This window comes from Bos grunniens, chromosome 3 (assembly GCF_055505025.1).
Source record: "Bos grunniens cultivar Pamir isolate PY7600 chromosome 3, Bosgru_T2T1.0, whole genome shotgun sequence".
NCBI lineage: Eukaryota > Metazoa > Chordata > Mammalia > Artiodactyla > Bovidae > Bos > Bos grunniens.
The window spans coordinates 79,409,425-79,420,109 of record NC_141167.1 but is presented as its reverse complement, the minus strand read 5'-3'; the positions used below and the strand labels follow the sequence as shown (position 1 = coordinate 79,420,109).

General features: G+C 45.3%; 1 long non-coding RNA gene across 1 annotated transcript; it reads right to left on the bottom strand.

Moving 5' to 3' along the window:
- Positions 1-8,411: 8,411 nt before the first annotated feature.
- Positions 8,412-10,472, bottom strand: LOC147375911 (uncharacterized). The gene is made up of 2 exons (XR_015160583.1): positions 10,069-10,472; positions 8,412-8,614 (listed from the first exon to the last, which is right to left on the bottom strand). It is a non-coding gene; the product is annotated as an uncharacterized LOC147375911 (long non-coding RNA).
- Positions 10,473-10,685: the final 213 nt, after the last annotated feature.

Sequence of the window (10,685 nt, the reverse complement as noted above, 5' to 3'; positions counted from 1 at the left end):
CAGAGAGTGGGAGGGAGAGGCATCAGGAGCCAGCCAGAGGGAAAGCAGGAGGGAGGAGGGCACACAGAAACAAAGACAAGGGGGAGGGCAAAGGTTTCCACCCGCGGGGGATGTGCAGACGCCCAGAGCCCACTAGACAGTCCATCTGAGGTTTGATTTTGAGACCTGGCCCAAATTCACCCAGTCATTTTACATGTGCTCATGCTCCCAAAAGAATAAATTGTATACCAGATGAGTCGGGTTAGCTTCAGCTGTGTGAGACAGAAAATCACAAAGAGCCCTGGCAAAAGCCAGAGGTTGGCAGACCAGAGCTGCTAAGCTGTTTTATGGCATTCAGAGACCCAGATTCCTTGTAGCTTTCCATTCCGCCACTAGGCTGAGGACCTCGGCCTCATGGCCCATAAATGGCTGTCATAGCTGCAGCCATCACAAGCGCATCCCAAACAGCAGGAAAGATGAAGAGGGGCACACTCTTCCCCTTCTACAAAGGCTTTCCAGAATTATCACCCAACACTTCCACATAAAACTCATGGGTCAGAACCTACTCACATGGTCACATCTAGTTGCAAGGTCTGTATACAGAAAATGTGTTTGGATTCATTGCTACTCTGAATAAATTATTAAGTAAAAGGGGAATAGATACTGTAGGTACCTAGAAGTCTCTGCCAGTCAGGGTATTTCTTTTTGGACTCTCTGATCATCTCTTTAGAGTGTATCAGTCATGGTGACAAAAAGGAAAGCTGTTCCCCTACTCACCACTCACCATGTGTGGTGTGTGTGTGTGTGTGTGTGTGTGTGTGTGTGTGTGTGTGTATGGTGTACGTGTGTGTATGTGTGTCTTGGGGGAGGGAGAAGTCCCACATCAATCAATTCTCCAACTCTGCAGACATCGACTGGATGTCTCACAATTTAATTCTGATACTAACAGCCAGAGTCAGTGCAGACCTCACAGGTTAAGGGCTCAGTCCCATAAGACTGCACCTGCCCCCACGCCCACCACCACTTCAGACACCAATTCCAAGTCCAGGCCTCCCATACTTCTGACCAACAGGCTGTAAACTAGGGGTTCCCATAAACACCTCTTTGGGTTGAGTAATTTGCCACAATAGCTCACAGAACTCAGATAAACATTTTATTTACTATTATCAGTTTATTAAGGGCTTCCTTGATGGCTCAGATGGTAAAGAATCTGCCTGCAATGCAGGAGACCTGAGTTCAATCCCTGGGCCAAGAAGACCCCCTATAGGAGGAAATGGCAATGCACTCCAGTTTTCTTGCCTGGAGAATTCCATGGACAGAGGAGCCTGGTGGGCTACAATCCATGGGGGTCACAAAAGAGTCAGACAAGACTGAGTGACTAACACATAACACACACACACACACACATACTTTATTATAAAGATATAATGATTAATGCAAAGAAATAGAGGAAAACAGTAGAATGGGAAAGACTAGAGATTTCTTCAAGAAAATTAGAGATACCAAGGGAACATTTGTGCAAAGAGGAGTACAATAAAGGACAGAAATGGTATGGACCTAACAGAAGCAGAAGATATTAAGAAGAGTTGCCAAGAATACAAAGAACTATACAAAAAAGATCTTCATGACCCAGATAACCACAATGGTGTGATCACTCACCTAGAGCCACACATCCTGGAATGAGAAGTCAAGTGGGCCTTACGAAGCATCACTACAAACAAAGCTAAGGAGGTGATGAAATTCCAGTTGTGCTATTTCAAATCCTAAAAGATGATGCTGTGAAAGTGCTGCACTCAGTATGCCAGCACATTTGGAAAACTCAGCAGTGGCCACAGGACTGAAGGCCTGTGGTCAAAGGTCAGTTTTCATTCCAATCCCAAAGAAAGGCAATGCCAAAGAATGTTCAAACTACTGCACAATTGCACTCATCTCACACACAAAATTCTCCAAGCCAGGCTTCCACAGTACGTGAACCATGAACTTCCAGATGTTCAAGCTGGATTTAGAAAAGGCAGAAGAAGCAGAGATCAAACTGCCAACATCCACTGGATCATCAAAAAAGCAAGAGAGTTCCAGAAAAACATCTATTTTTTGTTTTATTGACTACGCCAAAGCCTTTGACTGTGTGGATCACAACAAACTGTGGAAAATTCTTCAAGAGATGGGAATACCGGACCACCTGACCTGTCTCCTAAGAAATCTGTATGCAGGTCAAGAAGCAATAGTTAGAACTGGACATTGAACAACAGACTGGTTCCAAATCAGGAAAGGAGTATGTCAAGGGTATATATTGTCACCCTGCTTATTTAACTTGTATGCAGAGTACATCATGCGAAATGCTGAGCTGGAAGAAGCACAAGCTGGAATCAAGATTGCCAGGAGAAATATCAATAACCTCAGATATGCAGATGATACCACCCTTACGGCAGAAAGCAAAGAAGAACTAAAGAGCCTCTTGATGAAAGTGAAAGAGGAGAGTGAAAAAGTTGGCTTAAAACTCAACATTCAGAAAACTAAGATCATGGCAACCAGTCCCATCACTTCAAAGCAAATAGATAGGGAAGCAATGGAAACAGTGACAGACTATTTTGGGGGGCTCCAAAATCACTTCAGATGGGGACTGAAGCCAAGAAATTAAAAGACATTGTTTCTTGGAAGAAAAGCTTTGACCAACCTAGACAGCATAGTAGAAAGCAGAGACATCACTTTGCCAACAAAGGTCCATATAGTCAAAGCCATGGTTTATCCAGTAATCATGTACAGATGTGAGAGTTGGACCATAAAGAAGGCTGAGCATCGAAGAATTGATGCTTGCAAGTTGTGGAGCTGGACAAGACTCTTGAGAGTCCCTTGAACAGTAGTGAGATCAAACCAGTCAGTCCTAAAGGAAATCAACCCGAATGTTCATTGGAAGGACTGATGCTGAAGCTGAAACTCCAGTACTTTGACCACCTGATGGCAAGAACTAACTCACTGGAAAAGACCCTCATGCTAGGAAAGATTGGGGGCAGGAGGAGAAGGGGGCAATGGAGGATGAGATGGTTGGATGGCATCATTGATTCAATGGACTTGAGTTTGAGCAAACTCTGGGAGGTGGTGAAGGACAGGGAAGCCTGGCTTGCTGCAGTCCATGGTATCATGAAGAGTCGGACACAACTGAGCAAATGAACATCCACAAGGACACAGAGGTGTGCTGAGAGCTGCACAGCACAAGCCATCTGTGTCTTGAGCAAGCAGCATAAAATTTCCAGGAGGAGGTTTAAGCCCTAGGTTATTATTGAGGAGGAAAAACCCCCACCTTTGCCCAGAAAGGGAACTGCCATGTGATAAGAACCAAGATGCAAAAGGAAGTTGGTACAATAGAAAGAGAACAGGCTTTGGGGCTGTCTATTTATTCATCTAAAATTTCTTGAGCCCCCACTATACGTCAGGCACTCCCCAGGTGATGCAGCAGTAAGCACTGGTTCATTGGCAGGAGGTGAAAAGAAAGGATCTTAATCTCCAGTTTCTAGAAATGAAAATCAAACAGGGGTAAAGAGATCAGGTTCTCTGTAATTCAGAAAATGATGGGGCAGCTTCAGATTTCAGTCCATTCGGAGAGATGTTAACGGAAAAAAACTTATTCGTGACACTTCTGAGAAATTTAAGGCAGACTTTATTTGAGGGCTGAGGGACCACTGCAAGGGGGTTCCACAGTGGGAGAAAAAGACTGACTTAACTCCAAATACAACAAGAAAAAGTGGAGATTTATGGTGGAGAATCAGGCTGAGGTCAGTGGATAGAAAATTGCTAAGAGGAAACATCAGGAGTAAAAGAAGGTTCTGGTAAACTGACCCCCCCAGGATTCTTGCTGAAGGCAGCCAGGCTGATCAGAACCCAGGGTGATGGTGAAAGATGAGGAACTTAATTAGACTCTGAGGCTGATCAGATACTAAGGGTGGGGGCCTCTTGTTAAACGGACTGAGGATTCTTGGTAAAATTGGACAATGTGGAGACAAACAGGGAAGTCCAAAAGTCAAGGCCTCATTGGAAAAGAGCTCAAAGGAGCCTGAGTAGAGTTTGGTCAAGGAGAGAATCTTTGTCAAGGACTGGAGAAAAACAAAAACAAATAAAACCACAAGGAAAAAAACTCAATTATATCATAACGACAAATCAAGAACAGCTGTGGAGTACACATACGTCTTCTATATTTTCTTTCTTATTCTTCTAAAATGAAGATAATAACCAAGCAGTTTATAACCTCATTCAAGTATATATTTACTGCAAACTGCAGTGCAACCTGGCCCGAGGGAGCAAAACATCATACAAGTTTACTGCCTGAAATCTGTCATCACAGAGCCATGCCTTAAAAGATTTTGCCCTTCCTTTTCCCATCTTTCCCCCTCTTATAGGGAGCAGTAGGGCATTTTCCATTTGAATTTGTTGCTGAGAATAGATTTTGAGTACCTCAAGGTAAACTGAGAAGTGGTACCCATGTAGTACTCTTAAAGTTAGAACATATGTCTCCCTTACATCTATAGGCATTTTTTTCCTAGCACCGATTCCTACACGATCATCTTCCTTGTTCCCCTACAAGTAGGAGATGCCTTGAACATTTAAAAACTAATCAAGCAAAGACATGGGAGAATCTTAGATGCATATTTCAAAGTGAAAGAAGCCAGTCTGAAAAGGTTACATGCTGTATGATTCCAACTATATGACATTCTGGAAACGGCGGAACTATAGCCATTAAAAAAATTAGTGGTTACCAAGAATGGGGAAGGAGGGAGATGAATAGGCAGAACAGAGGATTTTAGAGCAGTGAAACTATTCTGTAGGATACTATAATGTCAGATTACATGTCATTATATATTTGTCAAGACTAAAAGAATGTAAAACACTAAAAGTGAACTCTAAGATAAACAATGGACTTCACTCTAGAGAGTGATGTTAATCAGAGGCTATGGTGGGGGTGGGGGGGTGGTAAGGGAGAAATTTCTATATCTTCCTCTCAATTTTGTTGTAAATCTAAAACTTCTCTTTAAAAACTGTCTTATAAAAAGACGAATGAAGCCTCATTATTTTGAATTTCATACTATTTTGGAAAATGCAAACTTTTGTGTTGGGATGAGATTTACAGGACAGGGTTGCAGAAAAGTTTCTAAACCACTTAATAGCACAAACACCATAATAAGGCCTCTGACAAATGACTTCTTTTCCGGAGATAAACTATTTCTCTTTGGGGGATAGTTAAGCAAAAACCATCCCCTGACACCACCTGATGTGAGTGTAAAGGACCGCTATGCAGGTGCCAGGGGGAGCCAAAGGGAAGCGTGGAGGGAGACCTTCTGGTTCTTACCCAACTACACCCCAGTGTTCAGGGCTGTGTTTAGCGCTGGCCACACCTCCTCTCTTTCCAAACCGGGTGGTGCTGTGAGTAACACAAAATGAGGACTCTAGGAGCTGAAGTTCAGGAAAAAGGGGCAGGCGGGGACGCTAATGCAAAACTAGAGATCAAAAGGTGGTCTCCGGCTAAAGGTGGCGAGTCTGGATGAGGAAGTGGCATGTGGGGGTAGGGGCATTCCCTGCTCACACTTGGCCGTGAACCCTGCAAAGGGCTGCAGAAACAATGCCAAACCGAAATGGCTGTGCAGCAGCAGATATAACGCCTTTGAGGCCAGGCCGGGAGCTTCCCTGCGCTAAAACGTAATGTGTAGGGGCGGTGGAGGGGGGAACAAAAGAAAGTCAGAAATCTCACGTTTATCAAAGAAAAGGGTTCGAAGATATGCTGCAGGGGGTGGCGCGGGGGGAAGCTTCAACTCGAGATGCTTCCGGAATTTTCGGATGCTGATGTAGCCGCCGCCGCTGCCCTCTGCAGCTGCGCCTCTGAGCGCTGCCTTCTCTTTAACTGCCACTTTGATACCACAGTCTTTTGAAGTCTTTTTTTCGTATATTTGTCATTCACTTCAGCATTAGAAAGAAGTCACTGTTCCAGGGCGTAATTACCCGGTCGCGAGGCTTTGCTAGGAGCGAGGCAAAGACAGGTCCGTGGGCGCCCTCTCCTGATTCTACTGAGAAGCTGCAGCTGCTAGAGCTGAAAAAAGAGCGCGTTCGTTTTTCCCATAACCGGTGCAGCAAATTTTCAATACATTTACCCCGTATCTGTGGCTATCAAACTTAAGCGATCACCAGAAACGCCTGAAGGGAATCGTAAAAACAAGATTTCTGGGTGCCGCCCCCAGAGTTTCTGATTCAGTAAGTTTGGAGTGCAGCCTAGTAATTTGCATTTCTAGCGAGTTCCCAGGTGCTACTGGTTAAGGGAGCGGAGTCCCAGAACGATTGCTGTCTACACAAGAGACTGGGCAAGGTAGGAAGGCACTTTAGAAAAGCAGTGGACCTTATTTTCTGGAGTATTGGTGCTAATTTTAGGTTTCCAAATAGACTTTCTGAGAAGAATGTTTCCTGAAATTGTTGTCAGATTTACCTTATTTCGGGTTTTCCGGTGGCTCAGACAGTAAAGAATGGGCCTGCAATGCAGGAGATGCAAGAGACAAGAGTTCAGTCCCTGGCTGGGGAATATGGCCTGGAGAAGGAAATGGCAACCCACTCCCGTATTCTTGCCTGGGAAATCCCATGGACAGAGGAGCCTGGTGGGCTACGGTCAGTTCAGTTCAGTTCAGTTCAGTCACTCAGTCATGTCGGACTCTGCAACCCCATGAATCACAGCAGGCCAGGCCTCCCTGTCCATCACCAACTCCCGGAGTTCATTCAAACTCAAGTCCATCCAGTCGGTGATGCCATCCAGCCATCTCATCCTCTGTCATCCCCTTCTCCTCCTGCCCCTAATCCCTCCCAGCATCAGGGTCTTTTCCAATGAGTCAACTCTTTGCATGAGGTGGCCAAAGTATTGGAGTTTCAGCCTCAGCATCAGTCCTTCCAATGAACACCCAGGACTGATCTCCTTCAGAATGGACTGGTTGGACCTCCTTGCAGTCCAAGGGACTCTCAAGAGTCTTCTCCAACATCACAGTTCAAAAGCATCAATTCTTCGGCGCTCAGCTTTCTTCACAGTCCAACTCTCACATCCATACATGACCACTGGAAAAACCATAGCACTGACTAGACGGACCTTTGTTGGCAAAGTAATATCTCTGCTTTTGAATATGCTATCTAGGTTGGTCATAACTTTCCTTCCAAGGAGTAAGCGTCTTTTAATTTCATGGCTGCAATCACCATCTGCAGTGATTTTGGAGCCTCAAAAAATAAAGTCTGACACTGTTTCCACTGTTCCCCCATCTATCTGCCATGATATGATGGGACCAGATGACATGATCTTTGTTTTCTGAATGTTGAGCTTTAAGCCAACTTTTTCACTCTCCTCTTTCACTTTCATCAAGAGGCTCTTTAGTTCTTCATTTTCTGCCATGAGGGTGGTATCATCTGCATATCTGAGGTTATTGATATTTCTCCCGGCAATCTTGATTCCAGCTTGTGCTTCTTCCAGCCCCGCATTTCTCATGATGTACTCTGCATAGAAGTTAAATAAGCAGGGTGACAATATAGAGCCTTGACGTACTCCTTTTCCTATTTGGAACCAGTCTGTTGTTCCATGTCCAGTTCTAACTGTTGCTTCCTGACCTGCATACAGGTTTCTCAAAAGGCAGGTCAGGTGGTCTGGTATTCCCATCTCTTTCAGAATTTTCTACAGTTTATTGTGATCTACATAGTCAAAGGCTTTGGCATAGTCAATAAAGCAGAAATAGATGTTTTTCTGGAACTCTCTTGCTTTTTCCATGATCCAGCGGATGTTGGCAATTTGATCTCTGGTTCCTCTGCCTTTTATAAAACCAGCTTGAACAGCTGGAAGTTCATGGTTCATGTATCGCTGAAGCCTGGCTTGCAGAATTTTGAGCATTACTTTACTAGCATGTTAGATGAGTGCAATTGTGCGGTAGTTTGAGGATTCTTTGACATTGCCTTTCTTTGGGATTGGAATGAAAACGGACCTTTTCCAGTCGTGTGGCCATTGCTGAGTTTTCCAAATTTGCTGGCATATTGAGTGCAGCACTTTCACAGCATCATCTTTTAGGATTTGAAATAGCTCCACTGGAATTCCATCACCTCCGCTAGCTTTGTTCATAGTGATGCTTTCTAAGGCCCACTTGACTTCACATTCCAGGATGTCTGACTCTAGGTGAGTGATCACACCATCATGATTGTCTGGGTCGTGAAGCTCTTTTTTGTACAGTTCTTCTGTATATTCTTGCCACCTCTTCTTAATATCTTCTGCTTCTGTTAGGTTCATACCATTTCTGTCCTTTATTGAGCCCATCTTTGCATGAAATGTTCCCTTGGTATCTCTAGTTTTCTTGAAGAGATCTCTAGTCTTTCCCATTCTGTTGTTTTCCTCTATTTCTTTGCATTCAGTGGGGTCACAAAGAATCAGACACGACTGAGTGACTAACACTTTATTCTAAAGCAGCTCTGTGGAAACTGAAAAAGCTTTCAACTTGCCAGGGTGTCACTCGAGGTAGTGAATGGTGCCACCTGAATGAGACCAGAGGTCTCAGCCCCCCAGTGTGCTGCCTCTTACAGTCTGCAGGAACCTCAAGTACCCTGCCGTGACCTTGATGTGGAGCGACATCTGTAACTGCACCTAGGGGAAAAACACACCTCAAATGTTGCTGAGACAGGAGAATTTACCACACACTTACATACCCACCACCTCCAGACTGCTTTCACCAGCAACACCCACCTTCTTCTGAAGATCTGTGGCACCCTAGCACCCTGGGGTGTGGCTGTGGTAACTTTCCTCCCTGCTCTCCGGTGTGTGGGAGCAGGTGTGAGAAAGCCAATTCTTGGTTGTTGCTGGGTCTAGCTGTTTTGTGGTTCCAGTCTGCCCTCAGGATAGGCTCTCTCACAGAGCTCTGTATGACACCTTCAACTTGGCTTCCTTCTCACTTGATGTTTTACATGCTCTGAATATTTACAGTTTCTCCTCTCTGCCCACAGAACCCTTGGGCCTGTGGGCCTTGTACCTGGAATGCCTGCCCCTCACCTGCTCTTCCTCCCACCACCTTGTCTGAGGAACCCCTGCCTTCCATGAGGATTCAACATCCATTTTGTCTTTAGACAACCTCCCTTCATACACACACACACACACACACACCCAACCCCAAGACTGAGTAGGAACCTGTACTACAGAGTTCCCACAGCACCCAGGCCAAATACAGCCCTCAGCATGTACATATGCGTGCTCGGTCACTCAGTTGTGTCCGACTCTTTGCGACAGTATGGACTGTAGCCCCCGGCAGGCTTATCTGTCCATGGGATTCTCCAGGCAAGAATACTGTAGTGGTTGCCATTTCCTTTTCCAGGGGACCTTCCCGACCCAGAGATCAAACCCACATCTCCTGAGTCTCCTGCATTCCTGGCAGATTCTTCACTGCTGAGCTGTCAGGGAAGTCCCACAACCCTCCCCACTCCCGTGGCAATTGCATGTTGGCCGGGTTGATACCACTAGACTCCTTGGAGGAAGGACTAGGACATTTTCATCTTGGCACCTTCAGATCTAGCACAGCACCTAGAATGTAATGGGTGCTCAGTACATATGCTAGAAAGAGTGAACACGAGGAGGTAGGATGGAGATTTCCTACATTATGCATCCACATAAACTGAAAAGCGGCATGCATAGGTGAGCCCAAAGAGCATTTGCAGGCCAGGAAAGCATCACCATTCTCAACCCCCAGACCAGGCAAGAAAAGCCACGCTTTCTGGAAGAGAGAGCTGCAAGCATGCTAGGTAGAACCCTGGCAATCGCAGGACAAATCATGAACTCAGATGGTTGGAGGGATCCTGGAGGTTTCAGAAGATGTGCAAAGGTGCATGAATTATCCCTGGTCTCAAATGTTTTTAGCAAACAACACAAGTAGTACCCAGGCCTCTGGATTCATTATCTGATATTTTCAGCACACATTATCATAAAGATATTGGATAAGCCCAATGATGAAAAAGCAGGGCAGAGAAAAGTAAGAGGGTCTCCAGACAACCGTGCAGCAGTGGCAGCCATGAAGGTACAAAACTCAGATCTCACTTCAAAAATTAACTTACCGACAGCTACAAGGATTGTGCTGAGCTGACGCCTTACCACTGTTGGCACCCCCAGGCTTCACCTAGGCTTTTGCATCTTGGCCAGGTTCATTCCTAGAGACTCCCAGCCAGTGACTCAGCAGGGCACGGAGATGGGGACATAGTCATTTCTGCTAAGATGGGACTGCTCTGAGGGTAGCAGTTACTTTAGAACTTCTAACTGGGTTAACTGATAAGGTCAAATCTCTTTAGCAGTCTGGGGCTTTCCCAGCCCAAGCCTGCTTCTTCTCCCTTTTATTTCTCACAGACATCGCCCCCTCACTAAACCTCTTGTACTCCTAACTCTAACTGAGCAGGACTTTGTGGGGCCTTGCCAGGTGCAGACCCTTCCCCCATATCCTCTGCTGTAGCTCCTCTCCAAAGTACCCAGATCAAAGAATTTCATGCATATTTCCTGAGTTTTTCAGGTGCTAAAAACCACCACCAAGTGAAAGAAATTAACTACTTGATGATCATGAGTACTTAGCTCCCAGAATTGCTGGCACCTAAGGATTGATAATGACCTCCCTGTTACCTCACCATCAACCAATCAGATAATTTGTGGAGGAGCTGATGACGGATCTTGCGACTCCTCCCTC